Below are 16774 nucleotides of genomic sequence, written 5' to 3'. Positions count from 1 at the left end.
CCCGCACACGTCCATCCGCTCGATACAATTTGAAACGACACTCGTCCGACCAGGCAACACGTTTTTAGTCATCAACAATCCAAGTGTCGGTGTTGACGGGCCCAGACGAAGCGTAAAGCTTTGTGATGTGCCGTCGTCAGCCGGCCGGCGTGGCCGTGCGGTTCTAGGCGCTTCAGTCTGGAGCCGCGTGACCGCTACGGTCGCAGATTCGAATCCTGCCTCGGACATGGATGTGTGTGATGTCCTTAGGTTAGTTAGGTTTAAGTAGTTCTAAGTTCTAGGGGACTGATAACCACAGATGTTAAGTCCCATAGTGCTCAGAGCCATTTGAACCTTTTTTTTGTGTGTGTCATCGTCAAGGGTATACGAGTGGGCCTTCGTCTCCGAAAGCCCATATCGACTATGTTTCGTTGAATGGGTAGCACGCTGGCACTTGTTGATGGTCCAGCACTGAACTTTGCATCAGGTTGCGGAAGGGTTGCACTTTTGTCACGTTGAACGATTCTCCTCAGTCGTCGTTGGTCCCGTTCTTGCAGGATCTTTTTCCAGCCGCAACGATGTCGGATATTTGATGTTTTACCGGATTCCTTATGTTCATGGTACACTTGTGAAATGGTCGTACGGGAAAATTCCCATTTCATCGCTATCTCGGAGATGGTGTGTCCCATCGCTCGACTATAGCACCACGTTCAAACTCATTTAAATCTTGATAACCAGCCATTGTAACAGCAGAAACCGATCTAACATCTGCGCCAGACACTTTTTGCCTTATATAGACGTCGCCGATCGCAGCGCCGTATTCTGTCTGTTTACATACAGTATCTCTGTATTTGAATACGCATGCTCATACCAGTTTCTTTGGCGCTCCAGTGTATCTTCGCACAGACACTATACCATACAGTCATCATGAGTACCATGACTTGCTCGAGAAACATTCCACACACGAGTCAACAAGTCCCTGTTTATTGAACCGACAACTTCAACAATTATATTTCTCAGTTCTCAAAGAGAAGCTGCTCCAGATAGGACAAAGACTCTGTTTCTTATGTACTCCCGCAGAAAAAATTGCAATGTGTGAAATCTGGTGACATGAGAGACAAAAACTATGAACAATATCTTGGTCTCCATCTCTTCAAATTCAACGACGCACCTAAAGGTTAAAGTGAGGTGGGACGCCGTCAACTTCAAAAACTGAATTCACTGGCACATTCGTGAAGTTAGGGTGACAATCAGTTTGACATTCCTGACACAGTTTCGTCCGCAGAAACGAAAGGTCCACAAAGTTTGTGAACAGAAAAGGCAAGAAGCAGATATGGTTTCGTTGAGTTTCTTTCATGTTCGATGACGACGCCAGGATTTTGAGACCCCCAAATTCTTACACTAGCAGTTTACTACACCCGAAGGATGAAAAGTCGATTCGTCCGAAAAGATGAGGCGTTCGGATAAAGTGTCCTCCGCCATAACCTAGACAAGTGCAATACAAAACTTGTACCTTCTGTTATGGCGGCAGGGACGCAGTTGCTGCAGTGGCTGCAGCTTGGAAAGCTTCAGATTCAGGCGTCGTTTGACAACACGCCACACCGTATTTTAAGGTGGTTGAAGTTCCTGCCATTCTTGTGGACTTCCGAGGGCTCCGTGTGAACGCATCTCGGATACTGGCGACGTTTTCATCAGACGTGTGAGACCGAGCCCTTTGCTCGTGCAACCAGCTTCCGATAAATTTTTATACCAGTCATAAATCTGATTGTGCAAAAGCGGCTTCTTGCTGAATCTCCGGCGGAATGCACGTTGCAGTCGAACAACGGATTGACTTTGCGAAAATTCCAAGGCCCAAAATTATTTCTCTTGTGGTCCAGCCACCTTGCCTTGTTGCTGTAAACAAAAGCGCGCCTGTAGCAAAACTTTGAACCTTCCTCTATCCAGCGACATGCGCATTGTGTTTTTATCTTTTGTAGACTGTAATAAACAACTGAAATCTGTTCTTTCTTTCTGAATCATCCTGTACTTCCATATGCAATTTATTGGCATTCTAGCATAACCACACACATTGGGTAGGACTAATGTCATCCACAGGGCGAACTAAAACTCGACCGAGAAATTTTCAGAGGTTGTTCAGTGATACCTTTTGCGTATTTTGGTATAAGGAACCAACGGTTTCCGATGGCTCGTTACAGAGTTACAATGTAATTATGATTTATTCGGTTTGTTGCCGAAGTCGCCCTTGTTTCTGTGAAAACACCTTGACAGCTGTGAGGAAGGGTGAGTCAAATGAAAACCTTAAATTTGTAATAACAAATCGAAATTTCGCGACGTTATCCTGTAAGATGGTAAGCGTGTTAAAAACTGCGTGCAGAATGGCCTGTAGGTGGCAGCATAGCGCAGATGCACACATACCGTCGCAGTATCAGTATAAAGATGGCCGCCCCACTTGCGACTTGCACTAGGGATAACAGCGTTCTGTTATTCGGTTAATGCGTAGTGAATGTGTGAAACCTATTGAAATTCTACGACGAATGAAGGTTCAGTACGGTGATGCATGTTTGTCACAGCAGCAAGTCTACGAATGGAGTAGGAAGTTCGCAAATGGTGTGACTTCAGTGGAAGATGCTCCTCGTCCAGGTCAGGCACGAGTTGTGACTCCACAGAACATTGCAGCAGTTGAAGCCATAGTGAAGGAAAACCGCCGAGTGACACTGAATTACTTGCAGCATGTTTACAGATTAGTCATGGGTCGACACACCAAATTGTGCATGATGAGCTCCAACTTCACAAAGTGTCTGCAAGATGGGTGCCACGGCAGCTGACTCCTGAAATGAGAGAACGACATGTTGATGCTTGTGAAGAACTTCTTCGGCGCTTTGAACGAGAAGTGATGGCTTCCTTGCAAGAATCGTTCCTGGGGACGAAACCTGGGTTCACTCCCACCAACCGGAAACGAAGACATTCCTCATCACCAAAACCAAAGAAGTTTCGAACAGAACCATCAGCAGGAAAGGTTATGCTGACTCTCTTTTGGGACAAAAAAGGCGTCAGTTTGGAGCATTGCATGTCTAGAGGGACCACTGTCACCAGTGCATCATACACAGATCTCCTAAAAAATCATCAGCGGCCTGCAATCAAATCAAAGCGACGTCGATTGCTGACAGCAGGTGTCCTTTTGCAACATCACAATGTAAGGCCCAACACTGTCCGTACAACAGTTGCAACAATCACAGACTTGCATTTTGAGTGTCTTCCTCATCCACCATACTCCCCAGACCCTGTCCCAAGTGATTTCTATATGTCTGGACCACTCAAAGACGCAATGGAAGGAAAGAAGTTCCGTTCTGATTAAGAGGTACACCACGCGGTGCATGAGTGGTTGCGCGGACTACCAAAAGAATTTTTTTTTTGTTTCTAAAGGAATGTATGCACTTTGTAAGCGCTGGAGGACTTGCATTATGCGTGGGAGAGATAATGTTGAAAAGTGATACAGCTTTGTTCCACTTCTGCACAGTAAATAATGTTGTTGTTGTGGTCTTCAGTCCTGAGACTGGTTTGATGCAGCTCTCCATGCTACTCTATCCTGTGCAAGCTTCTTCATCTCCCAGTACCTACTGCAACCTACATCTTTCTGAATCTGCTTAGTGTATTCATCTCTTGGTCTCCCCCTACGATTTTTACCCTCCACGCTGCCCTCCAATACTAAATTGGCGATCCCTTGATGCCTCAGAACATGTCCTACCAACCGATCCCTTCTTCTGGTCAAGTTGTGCCACAAACTTCTCTTCTCCCCAATGCTATTCAATACTTCCTCATTAGTTACGTGATCTACCCATCTAATCTTCAGCATTCTTCTGTAGCACCACATTTCGAAAGCTTCTATTCTCTTCTTGTCCAAACTAGTTATCGTCCATGTTTCACTTCCATACATGGCTACACTCCATACAAATACTTTCAGAAATGACTTCCTGACACTTAAATCTATACTCGATGTTAACAAATTTCTCTTCTTCAGAAACGCTTTCCTTGCCATTGCCAGTCTACATTTTATATCCTCTCTACTTCGACCATCATCAGTTATTTTGCTCCCCAAATAGCAAAACTCCTTTACTACTTTAAGTGTCTCATTTCCTAATCTAATACCCTCAATATCACCCGACTTAATTCGACTACATCCGATTATCCTCGTTTTGCTTTTGTTGATGTTCATCTTATATCCTCCCTTCAAGACACTATCCATTCCGTTCAACTGCTCTTCCAAGTCCTTTGCTGTCTCTGACAGAATTACAATGTCATCGGCGAACCTCAACGTTTTTATTTCTTCTCCATGGATTTTAATACCTACTCCGAATTTTTCTTTTGTTTCCTTTACTGCTTGCTCAATATACAGATTGAATAGCATCGGGGAGAGGCTACAACCCTGTCTTACTCCCTTCCCAACCACTGCTTCTCTTTCATGCCCCTCGACTCTTATAACTGCCATCTGGTTTCTATACAAATTGTAAATAGCCTTTCGCTCCCTGTATTTTACCCCCGCCACCTTTAGAATTTGAAAGAGAGTATTCCAGTCAACATTGTCAAAAGCTTTCTCTAAGTCTACAAATGCTAGGAACGTAGGTTTGCCTTTCCTTAATCTTTCTTCTAAGATAAGTCGTAAGGTCAGTATTGCCTCACGTGTTCCAGTATTTCTACGGAATCCAAACTGATCTTCCCCGAGGTCGGCTTCTACTAGTTTTTCCATTCGTCTGTAAAGAATTCGTGTTGGTATTTTGCAGCTGTGGCTTATTAAACTGATTGTTCGGTAATTTTCACATCTGTCCACACCTGCTTTCTTTGGGATTGGAATTATTATATTCTTCTTGAAGTCTGAGGGTATTTCGCCTGTTTCATACATCTTGCTCACCAGATGGTAGAGTTTTGTCAGGACTGGCTCTCCCAAGGCCGTCAGTAGTTCCAATGGAATGTTGTCTACTCCGGGGGCCTTGTTTCGACTCAGGTCTTTCAGTGCTCTGTCAAACTCTTCACGCAGTATCGTATCTCCCATTTCATCTTCATCTACATCCTCTTCCATTTCCATAATATTGTCCTCAAGTGCATTGCCCATGTATAGACCCATCTGAGCTCTTGATGTTCATACAAGTGGTTCTCTTATCTCCAAAGGTCTCTTTAATTTTCCTGTAAGCAGTATCTATCTTACCCCTAGTGAGATAAGCCTCCACATCCTTACATTTGTCCTCTAGCCATGCCTGCTTAGCCATTTTGCACTTCCTGTCGATCTCATTTTTGAGACGTTTGTATTCCTTTTTGCCTGCTTCACTTACTGCATTTTTATATTCTCTCCTTTCATCAATTAAATTCAATATTTCTTCTGTTACCCAAGGATTTCTACTAGCCCTCTTCTTTTTACCTACTTGATCCTCTGCTGCCTTCACTACTTCATCCCTCAAAGCTACCCATTCTTCTTCTACTGTATTTCTTTCCCCCATTCCTGTCAATTGTTCCCTTATGCTCTCCCTGAAACTCTCTACAGCCTCTGGTTTTTTCAGTTTATCCAGGTCCCATCTCCTTAAATTCCCACCTTTTTGCAGTTTCTTCAGTTTTAATCTACAGGTCATAAACAATAAATTGTGGTCAGAGTCCACATCTGCCCCTGGAATTGTCTTACAATTTAAAACCTGGTTCCTAAATCTCTGTCTTACCATTATATAATCTATCTGATACCTTTAAGTATCTCAGTATCAGTATCAGTAAATAATATTTTTAAAAAATATTTAAGATTTTCATTTGACTCGCCCTCGTACAATAACCAACACGTACAACGCACAAAACAGAGGAATGCGAGAGTCCTCAGACGCAAAAGTAGTGAGGCGCGGTTGCAGTCGGTGTGGGAACAAGTCAGCATAGCACCATTGTGTTGCACCTCCATTGCAGTCAGTGGACCCATACACGATAGGCATATCGGCAAATTCTTCATCAGTAAACCTATCCACAGTACTGCTGTGTATTACTGTTAACGTTACCGGATAATAAAGCCTTAGACAGAACCGAGCAGTACTAACTGCAGGCCCGTGGGCATCGAGGTCGTCGTCGTAACTGCCGCCTGCCTCACGTCTGCTGTGCGGCGAGCTACCTTAATTTAAGTATTAACTGTATTTTTCTTACTTGTCACTTCTTCGTCCGTGTGTATTTGCTTTTAGGAAGCTTTAATTGTCGGGTGCTATTAATAGTGTTCCATAGATTTCGTGTTTGTTTTGAATACAGTCAGAGAGAGTCCCTTTAGTCAGCCATAGTGCCCGTAGAGTCAGTGTCGTCGTAATTGCCGCCTAACTCACGTCTGCTGTGCAGCGAGCTACCTTAATTTAAGTATTAACTGTATTTTTCTTACTTGTCACTTCTTCTTCCGTGTGTATTTGCTTTTAGGAAGCATTAATTGTAGGGTGCTATTAATAGTGTTCCATAGATTTCGTGTTTGTTTTTAATACAGTCAGAGAGAGTCCCTTTAGTCAACCATAGTGCCAGTAGTGCTAGTGTTTTCAATACACTCCAGAGACAGGTAGTGCTATTTTCATTGTTTTCTACAAGAAGTGGCCAGCAACCACAGTTTAGTGAATAAACAGCCGCCTTTAGTGAATTAGCAGTCGAGTTAAAGGTTGATTAACTCTCTTCAGTAAATTGATTTCTTAGGATGGATAGGATGTGTGACTGCTGTGTACGGACGCAGGAGGAGCTGGCCACTGTTCGCGAACAGCTGAGCGTGTTGATGGCCGCGGTCAGCCGTCTTCAGGCTGCTGCCTCGGAGTGTAGCGGCAGAGGGGAGTCTGGTGCGTCGCAAGGTACACCCCAGGTGTTACATGCTTCACCCACTGTCCCTGCTGTCGAGACATCTTCGCGGGTACCGGGCGTGGTTGGGCCACCCTCTCCCCAAGGGGAGTGGCGGGTTCAGCGGCGTTCGCGGCGCACGAAGCGGAGGGTCAATGTGGAGGCTGGCCGTGTGGCATCGCCCGCTCTGCCTGTGAGTGGACATGTGGCTGCTCCTTCAGCAAGGTCCGAGCAGGCACACGGGGGGAGGGGTTTATTAGTTATTGGGAGCTCCAACATTAGGCGGGTGATGGAGCCCCTTAGGGAAATAGCGGGAAGGTCGGGGAAGAAGGCTAGTGTTCACTCTGTCTGCTTGCCGGGGGGTCTCATCCGAGATGTGGAGGAGGCCCTACCGGCGGCGATAGAGAGCACTGGGTGCACCCGACTGCAAATTGTTGCTCATGTCGGCACCAATGACTCCTGCCGTCTGGGTTCAGAGGTCATCCTCAGTTCGTACAGGCGGTTGGCGGAATTGGTGAAGGCGGAAAGCCTCGCTCGCGGGGTGAAATCAGAGCTAACTATTTGCAGTATCGTTCCCAGAACCGATCGCGGTCCTCTGGTTTGGAGCCGAGTGGAAGGCTTAAACCAGAGGCTCAGACGATTCTGCGGAGATCTGGGGTGCAAATTTCTCGACCTCCGCTATCGGGTGGAGAAATGTAGGGTCCCCCTGAATAGGTCAGGCGTGCACTACACGCCGGAAGCGGCTACAAGGGTAGCGGAGTACGTGTGGAGTGCACATGGGGGTTTTTTAGGTTAGAGAATCCCCTCCCTAGGCCCGACAAGACGCCTCCTGAGACGCGGCAAGGTAGGAGTAGGCAAAATGCAACAGGGAATAACAATATTAATGTGCTAATAGTAAACTGCAGGAGCGTCTACAGAAAGGTCCCAGAACTGCTCTCATTAATAAACGGTCACAACGCCCATATAGTACTAGGGACAGAAAGTTGGCGGAAACCAGACGTAAACAGTAATGAAATCCTATACTCAGATTGGAATGTATACCGCAGAGACAGGCTGGACAGTGAAGGAGGAGGCGTGTTTATAGCGATAAGAAGTGCAATAGTATCGAAGGAAATTGACGGAGATCCGAAATGTGAAATGTTTTGGGCGAAGGTCACGGTTAAAGCAGGCTCAGACATGGTAATTGGATGTCTCTATAGGCCCCCTGGCTCAGCAGCTGTTGTGGCTGAGCACCTGAAGGATAATTTGGAAAATATTTCGAGTAGATTTCCCCACCATGTTATAGTTCTGGGTGGAGATTTTAATTTGCCGGATATAGACTGGGAGACTCAGACGTTCATAACGGGTGGCAGGGACAAAGAATCCAGTGAAATTTTTTTAAGTGCTTTATCTGAAAACTACCTTGAGCAGTTAAACAGAGAACCGACCCGTGGCGATAACGTATTAGACCTTCTGGTGACAAACAGACCCGAACTATTTGAAAAAGTTAATGCAGAACAGGGAATCAGCGATCATAAAGCGGTTACGGCATCGATGATTTCAGCCGTAAATAGGAATATTAAAAAGGGTAGGAAGATTTTTCTGTTTAGAAAAAGTGACAAAAAGCAGATTTCAGAGTCCCTGACGGCTCAACACAAAAGTTTTGTCTCAAGTACAGATACTGTTGAAGATCAGTGGACAAAGTTCAAAACCGTCGTACATAATGCGTTAGATGAGTATGTGCCAAGCAAGATCGTAAGAGGTGGAAAAGAGCCACCGTGGTACAACAACCGAGTTAGAAAACTGCTGCGGAAGCAAAGGGAACTTCACAGCAAACATAAACATAGCCAAAGCCTTGCAGACAAACAAAAATTACGCGAAGCGAAATGTAGTGTGAGGAGGGCTATGCGAGAGGCGTTCAATGAATTCGAAAATAAAGTTCTTTGTACTGACTTGGCAGAAAATCCTAAGAAATTTTGGTCTTATGTCAAAGCGGTAGGTGGATCAAAACAAAATGTCCAGACACTCTGTGACCGAGATGGTACTGAAACAGAGGATGACGGACTAAAGGCCGAAATACTAAATGTCTTTTTCCAAAGTTGTTTCACAGAGGAAGATTGCACTGTAGTTCCTTCTCTAGATTGTCGCACAGATGACAAAATGGTAGATATCGAAATAGACGACAGAGGGATAGAGAAACAATTAAAATCGCTCAAAAGAGGAAAGGCCTCTGGACCAGATGGGATACCAGTTCAATTTTACACAGAGTACGCGAAGGAACTTGCCCCCCTTCTTGCAGCGGTGTACCGTAGGTCTCTAGAAGAGCGTAGCGTTCCAAAGGATTGGAAAAGGGCACAGGTCATCCCCGTTTTCAAGAAGGGACGTCGAACAGATGTGCAGAACTATAGACCTATATCTCTAACGTCGATCAGTTGTAGAATTTTGGAACACGTATTGTGTTCGAGTATAATGACTTTTCTGGAGACTAGAAATCTACTCTGTAGGAATCAGCATGGCTTTCGAAAAAGACGGTCATGTGAAACCCAGCTCGCGCTATTCGTCCACGAGACTCAGAGGGCCATAGACACGGGTTCACAGGTAGATGCCGTGTTTCTTGACTTCCGCAAGGCGTTCGATACAGTTCCCCACAGTCGTTTAATGAACAAAGTAAGAGCATATGGACTATCAGACCAATTGTGTGATTGGATTGAGGAGTTCCTAGATAACAGGACGCAGCATGTCATTCTCAATGGAGAGAAGTCCTCCGAAGTAAGAGTGATTTCAGGTGTGCCACAGGGGAGTGTCATAGGACCGTTGCTATTCACAATATACATAAATGACCTGGTGGATGACATCGGAAGTTCACTGAGGCTTTTTGCAGATGATGCTGTGGTGTATCGAGAGGTTGTAACAATGGAAAATTGTACTGAAATGCAGGAGGATCTGCAGCGAATTGACGCATGGTGCAGGGAATGGCAATTGAATCTCAATGTAGACAAGTGTAATGTGCTGCGAATACACAGAAAGATAGATCCTTTATCATTTAGCTACAAAATAGCAGGTCAGCAACTGGAAGCAGTTAATACCATAAATTATCTGGGAGTACGCATTAGGAGTGATTTAAAATGGAATGATCATATAATGTTGATCGTCGGTAAAGCAGATGCCAGACTGAGATTCATTGGAAGAATCCTAAGGAAATGCAATCCGAAAACAAAGGAAGTAGGTTACAGTACGCTTGTTCGCCCACTGCTTGAATACTGCACAGCAGTGTGGGATCCGTACCAGATAGGGTTGATAGAAGATATAGAGAAGATCCAACGGAGAGCAGCGCGCTTCGTTACAGGATCATTCAGTAATCGCGAAAGCGTTACGGAGATGATAGATAAACTCCAGTGGAAGACTCTGCAGGAGAGACGCTCAGTAGCTCGGTACGGGCTTTTGTCAAAGTTTCGAGAACGTACCTTCACCGAAGAGTCAAGCAGTATATTGCTCCCTCCTACGTATATCGCGCGAAGAGACCATGAGGATAAAATCAGAGAGATTAGAGCCCACACAGAAGCATACCGACAATCCTTCTTTCCACGAACAATTCGAGACTGGAATAGAAGGGAGAACCGATAGAGGTACTCAAGGTACCCTCCGCCACACACCGTCAGGTGGCTTGCGGAGTATGGATGTAGATGTAGATGTAGATGTAGAGGTGGCGAGGACGCTGCTGTTTGTCAACAGCAGGTACCGTGAGGGAATGGAAACGACACAAGCAGCGCAAATCGTCCACGTTTGCAGTGTTCTGCACTTATTTTCTGTGCAATCTATACTTCTATAATACCCTGTATATAGACAAGTCGTTGTTTAACGTTGTTACTAAAAATCTCGAAAACTTATTGAGCGATTTACCTCACATTTTTACACAATACTCTAGCAAACATTCGGACGGACACAGGCTATATATTCTTTTAGCATAATATCGCAAAAACTCTTTACCGATTTACGTCAGTTTTTTGCCGCCCAGCTCGATCTAATCTAATGTACCATCACGTAATGTAACAGGTGAGTACGCTTACCTCACAAATATTTTTCTATTAATATTTTATCATGATCATTTGTAAAAATAATTTTGTAACTGGTTGTATACATTGTTAGAGCCCACTACTTCTGAAGAAGATATTTTCACAAAGATCGAAACCTGAATCAAGGGCTAATAAACCTTTGTTTGCAACTGGTTGTCTGATTTTTCAACCTCTTCAGATTTACACAGTTGCTGTTTCGCACCCACGTTTAAGATTTTGCACGATACTCTAGTCATTCGGACAGACGTAGGCTACATATTTTATTCACCACACATGATATACAAATATATTTATTATACATAAAGGGGAAACATTGTTAGAAAAACTCTCGAAAAGTTCTTCGTCGATTTACTTCACCTTTTCACTTGATATTCTAATAAACGTTGGGACGGCCATAGGCTAGGCTACATATTTCTTTAATGTATATGGTATATAAATACATACATAACACGTAAAGAGTAAACATTGTTAGCAAAAATTTAGAAAAATTCACAACCGATTTACATCAATTTTTATACGATACTCCAATAAACATTCTGGCCAACACAGGCTACATATTCATTTCCTGTACGTAAATATATCTGTAATACATAAAGAGGGGGGGGGGCTTTTTAGCAAATATCTCACAAAGTTCTGATGAACGATTTGCTTCAAATTTTTACACGATACTGTAATAAACGTTCCGATAGACATCAGCGACAAATTTTTTAGTATATATGGTATACATAAAGGAAAAATATTGTTAGCAAAAATCTCTAAAATCTTTACCTTCAAATATTTACAAGAATCTCCAACAAAGGTTCAGGTGGACACAGGCACATATTTCTTTAATATACACACATCAAAAAAAGTTTTGCATCACCTCGGATCCGAGAGTTCCGGAATCTGTACAGAAAATTGTAATACAGATCAACATAATCATCATTTCCGCCCTTTTTATTGCTCATGAAAACCACGCATTGCATGTTGTACCACCATACAGCGAGACCTTCAGAGGTGGTGTTCCAGATTGCTGTACACACCTGTACCTTTAATACCCAGTATCACGTCATCTTGCATTGATGTATACCTGTATTCGTCCTGGCATACTACCCACAAGTTTATCAAGACACTGTTGGCCCAGATTGTCCCACTCCTCAACGGCGATTCGGCGTAGATCCTTCAGAGTGTTTGGTGGGCACGTCGACCATAAACAGCCCTTTTCAATCTATCCCAGGCATGTTAGATAGGGTTCATGAGTGGAGAACAAGCTGGCCACTCTAGTCGAGCGATGTCGTTATCCGGAAGGAAATCATTCACAAGATGTGCACGATGAGGGCGCGAATTGTCGTCCATGAAGACGAATGCCTCGCCAATATGCTGCCGATATGGTTGCACTATCGGTCAGAGGATGATGACATTCACGTATCGTACAGCCGTTACACCGCCTTCCATGACCACCAGTGGCGTACGTCGACCACACATAATGCCACACCGAAACCGTCTAGGCATGGTTGACCTACAGACAACACGAGCCGTGTACGTCCTTCCTGATGGAATGACTGGACCCGATCGGCTGTCGGACCCCTTATATGCATGGTTGTTTACATCTTTGGGCGGGTTTAGTGACCTGTCTGAACACTCAAAGGGACTGTGTCTGTGATACAATACACACAGTCAACGTCAATCTTAAGGAGTTCTGGGAACCGTGGTGATCCAAAATTTTTTTTGATGTTTGTATATGCCATACAATTACATATAAATACAAAATACATAATGCTTCTCTTACTTTCCAAACTTCACAGAAGCTCTCCTGCGAACCTCGCAGAACTAGCACTCCTGGAAGAAAGGACATGGGGAGACATGGCTTAGCCACAGCCTGAGTGATGTTTTTAGAATGAGATTTTCACTCTGCAGCGGAGTGTGCGCTGATATGATACTTCCTCCTAGCAGATTAAAACAGTGTGCCGGACCGAGACTCAAACTTGCGATCATCGTCTTCCAGCAGTACTAGTTCTGCGAGGTTCGCAGGAGAGCTTTTGTAAAGTTTGGAAGATAGGAGACGCGTACTGGCGGACGTAAAGCTGTGAGGACGGGGCGTGAGTCGTGCTTGGGTAGCTCAGTTGGTAGAGCACTTGACCACGAAAGGCAAAGGTCCCGAGTTCGAGCCTCGGTCCGGCACACAGTTTTAATCTGCGAGGAAGTTTCATATCAGCGCACTCCACTGCAGAGTGAAAATCTCATTCTACATATGGAGTCGAGTCGATATGGTGATACTCGGCTCCATCATGATGGACGTATCCGCGTGTGAGAACTAAGGGGAGAACAAGCGTTTCTATATTGCAAACACCGTCTTAAATGCATGGGGTGGTGGCATGGGGTGCTACTGGTTACACGACATGATTATAGCTGGTCCACATGTACAATTTGGTCATAAGACATTAGATTTCTGGTGTGTTAAGCCGGGTGGCTGTGCCATTGGTCGTGGTCTCCGCGACGTTATTTTTCAACAAGATACTGGTCATATTCGTGAGATCCTTATTTGTATAAAATGCTTTGCATCTGTCGTTCGTTGTTTTTATTATTTCAGACTGACTAGTATCGGGCAGTGTTGCACATCTTCAGGTTGAAAGACAGTTGTTTTGCAACGAGCGCCTTTCGTAGGAAGCGCTCTTGTTATTTCACAGGCAGTCAGCCACGAATCCGTGAGAGCGATGCATCTTTACCAAAACAAGGAAGTGCTGGATTCTCGTGCTACGAGATCAAAGCTTTGACCAGAGAACTGTGTTTCTTTAGTTTCATCTTGCACCTGAATTACAAAGGCACTCTCGTCTCATCCTCCGCCATGGCTGTCACGCAGCTGCAAGCAGTACTAGTATTCAGACATTTGTCTTGTCTTGCGTTTGACATGGCTGCATTCGACAGGCAACCTCTAGTCGCGTCACCGTTTGTTACAGTATTTGTAACGGAGAAAGAGAGAGTGAAATATGCCTTGGATCATGGCCTAATGTTTTTAAAACATAAATCACCAAGGATGCAAAAACCGGCACTACTGATTAAAAGTGCACATGCTATAGTTCATAGACCTAAGACAACCAACATATAGGTTTGTATAAAAATTTACAGATATAACACTAGAGCTACTGAAGAACACGTAAGTTTTGAAATACGTCTGGATAAAAAATTTGAAATGTAAAGAAAGAAATTGTGTTTCGCCTAATTTAAAAACCTAAATTCAATTAGCAAACACGAAAAGCAGTAACACGAGTTTCCAACCGCAGAATTTCTTTCATTCGAAAGTTTTTTTTTTAACTCGTAAAGCTTCATAGGACAGTGGGAGAGCGTTACCGACTGATTTCTTTCAGGGGAAATGGTCGCAGAGAGTTTGGCAACCACGTTGCGAGTGGGTACTTCGGGTACTTGAATGCGTACACCCTTCATTACCACGTTTGCTTATTGAAGTTCCCGAAGCACTCATTCCTAGCGAAAATAGTCTACGTCCAGACCACTGCAACGCGGCCAAAACGCTGGTAATTCCAAGTATTTTGCGTGGCGGGGCAGCCATACACGAAGTAGGATTTTATGAAACTGTGGCAAATTTCCGTCTCATAGCTTCCTAACGATTGCCTACTGCTGAACAGTAACATAGAACAATAGGGCCATTCTGAATGGTCAGGAGACTCTTCTTCGAATTCCAACCCACAGCGACTCGACGAAAATAGATATTTATCAAAACCTTGCTGTACTCGGGATGCGTTGCAGTGCCTCTTTTTCTTTCTAAGTGAGTACGCATGTACACAGCGGACACAATTAACTGTACAACCTAAAAAAAAGACAACGATTTTTTGGTGCAATAAGCTAAAGCTGAAAATGTTTATTGACTGCTTTGGAATAGACAGTGTTTCTGGCCTTTCCGTCATCTGTAGAAGCACATAAATTTTTCAATTGCTCCACTCCTGACCATGCGAAAGCATGGGTTTTTCCGCATACACACATGTCACATATGTTTCGCACATACGTATATTCAACATTCATTTTACATATTTCAAATATATCCTTAGCGAACTTCTCACTGCAGTTTCATCTGAAATCTGAGGAATGCTGGAATTCTGCAAGTAACAGATTGTCGTTTCGAGAAAAAGAGCTGTCGCTGGCAACTGTCTGATTTCCCGCTGGTTACACCATGCAACTCTACTAGACAGACGCGTGTCATGATCTTTGGCCCCGAAACATACATGCAAAATTATTGGCTATCTACAGTCCTCATTCTCAGACGTGGTTGATGCTTTTAACTATGTAAGTAACAGGACAAGGCGCTACATACTTTAAAAGTATCCCAAATGAACTAATTGCAGGGAATAAATACCAACAGGTCGTTTTTGTTCGTTTCTAAATGTGCCCTTCTCATCGTCACCTTCACCCCTAGGGGTACCTTATTCGCACGGTACATATAAGAGAGGCGTTTGAAAAGTTCGTGTAAAGTCCGAGAGATGGCACCACCGGCGCGTATCGAGGTCATGTTTAGTTAGTAGCATCTTTGGAAAGAACGCACACCAAGTTTCAGCTATATTGGTCTATTTATTTGTGTTTGGTGTTCGTGTGAATCAAGGAAGTCGAGTGATTGTCAAAAAATGGACGAAAAAGAATTTCGTGTGATGATTAAACATTACGCCTCAGGAGACTAAAGAAAAGCTTGATAAACAGTACGGTGACTCTGCACCTTCGATTAGAACAGTTTATAAGTGATTTCAAAATTTTCGGAGAGGCCATATGGGCACAAGTGATGCTGAACGTTCTGGACGCCCTGTGGATGTTACGACTCCATAAATCATTGATAAAATCCATGATATGGTGATGGATGACAGAAGAGTTAAGGTGGAGGAGATTGCTAGTGCTGTGGGCATCTCGAATGAACGGGTACATAATATTTTTCATAAAGATTTGGACATGAGAAAGCTTTCCGCAAGATGGGTTCCGCGATTGCTCACGATTGACCATAAACGGAAACGTGTGAAGTGTTCAGGAAGAATCCGCAGGACTTTTAAGCGTCCTTTTGGTCACTGTGCATGAAAACATGGATACATTACTATACTCCTGAAACCAAAGAACAGTCTAAACAGTGGGTTACGAAGGGAGAATCTACACCAAAAACGGCGAAGACCATTCCTTCGGCCGGAAAGGTTATGGCGACTGCCTTTTGGGATTCGAAAGGGATAATCCTCATCGACTATCTGGAAAAGGGTAAAACTATTACAGGTGCATATTATTCATCGTTATTGGACCGTTTTAAAACCAAGCTGCACGAAAAACGCTGGCGATTGGACCGCAAAAAAGTCCTTTTCCAGCACGACAGTGCACCAGCACACACCTCAGCAGTTGTGGTCGCAAAATTATTGGAAATAGCATTCCAACTCGTTTCACATCCCTCCTATTCTCCAGACTTGGCTCCCTCGGAGTACTATTTGTTCCCCAATTTTATTCTAACGAGGAGGTGGTTGAAACAACTAATAGCTATTTTGCAGACTTGGATAATTCCTATTATTCGGAAGGGATCAACAAATTAGAACAGCGTTGGACGAAGTGTATAGGTCTAAAAGGAGACGATGTCGAAAAATAAAAAAGGTTTACCCCAAACACGTAAGTAGTTTTTATTTCTGCACGAACTTTTCAAAAACCCCTCGTATATTCCTGAATTACGCATGTATGTCACGCCTTTTCACTCCCACCCTCAGACGTAGAGGTTTTCCCCAGAGAGCAAGTAGTACGCGTGCCAATTTTGAAACAAATTCCTTCAGACATTACAGACATATGCACCCCTCTGTCCCCAAATTTAGGGATGAAACATAATCTTGACTGTCACCAACAAGACTAGCTACTCGGAAAACTATGGATTCTATACTAATATCGATAGTTATCGAATATATTTTTAAATGTCACGTCTA

At 43.9% G+C, this 16774-nt stretch overlaps 1 protein-coding gene across 1 annotated transcript in view; it reads right to left on the bottom strand.

Moving 5' to 3' along the window:
- The window catches only part of LOC126092674 (uncharacterized), a 107957-nt gene that overhangs the window by 70484 nt on the left and 20699 nt on the right, over positions 1-16774 (bottom strand). The gene's annotated exons all lie outside the window — the stretch shown is intronic.

This window comes from Schistocerca cancellata, chromosome 7 (assembly GCF_023864275.1).
Source record: "Schistocerca cancellata isolate TAMUIC-IGC-003103 chromosome 7, iqSchCanc2.1, whole genome shotgun sequence".
NCBI classification, from domain to species: Eukaryota; Metazoa; Arthropoda; class Insecta; order Orthoptera; family Acrididae; genus Schistocerca; species Schistocerca cancellata.
Note: the sequence above shows the minus strand (reverse complement) of the source record. Positions and strands in the feature narration are given on the sequence as shown.